This window comes from Gavialis gangeticus, unplaced genomic scaffold, assembly GCF_001723915.1.
Source record: "Gavialis gangeticus isolate Ggan-Ray unplaced genomic scaffold, GavGan_comp1, whole genome shotgun sequence".
Taxonomy (NCBI): domain Eukaryota; kingdom Metazoa; phylum Chordata; order Crocodylia; family Gavialidae; genus Gavialis; species Gavialis gangeticus.
This window is the reverse complement of record NW_017729009.1, coordinates 14,834,936-14,835,661: the sequence shown is the minus strand read 5'-3', so window position 1 is coordinate 14,835,661 and position 726 is coordinate 14,834,936.

Here is a 726-nt window from a genome sequence, read left to right as displayed (position 1 = left end):
TGCCCCGGCGTGCGGGGCCGGCTCCGGCTGGGCGCCGGGAAGTTGTGCGGGGTTGCCCCGGGGCCGGGCCGCGTCTGTGCGGGTCCTGCCGGGCCCAGGAGCCCGCTGGCTTCGGCGTCTGCTTTTCATCTATCCATCCATCCATCTATCCGTCCGTGTCTGTCTTCCTGTGTTTGGGTGCATGCGTCTGTCCATTTTTCTGCCTTTCTGCGTGCGGATGTATGTATCTATTTCTCTGTCTATGTGTTACGTGTGTGTCTGTCTACCCAGCTCTGTGTGCGTGGCTATTTTCTGGCTGTCTTAATATGTTTGGACGCATGTCTCTATTTTTCTTTCCACGTGTGGCCGGGTCTATTTACTCTGGCTGTGTCCATGTTTTTCTGTCTGTGTATTCTGCGTGCAGCTATTTTTCTATCGGTGCGTGTCTATTTTTCTGCCTGGTTTTCTACGTTTGTCTCTAATTTGCATCGGTGCGCACATGCATGCGTGTTTCTGTCTGTCCGTGTGTGTGTTGTGCGTGTAGCTATTTTGCTGTTGGTGCGGGTCTGTTTGTCTGCCGGGTTTCTGTGGGTCTCTGTGTGTAGTGTGCACGTATGTTTTTCTGTCTCCTGTTCTGGCTACATGTGTGTCTCTGGGGAGGGCAGGGCAGGGCAGGGCAGGGCAGGGCGGGCCCCCCGCTCCCCACGGCCTTCCGACGGCGCCGGGGCTGCGGCCGAGTCCGCCCCG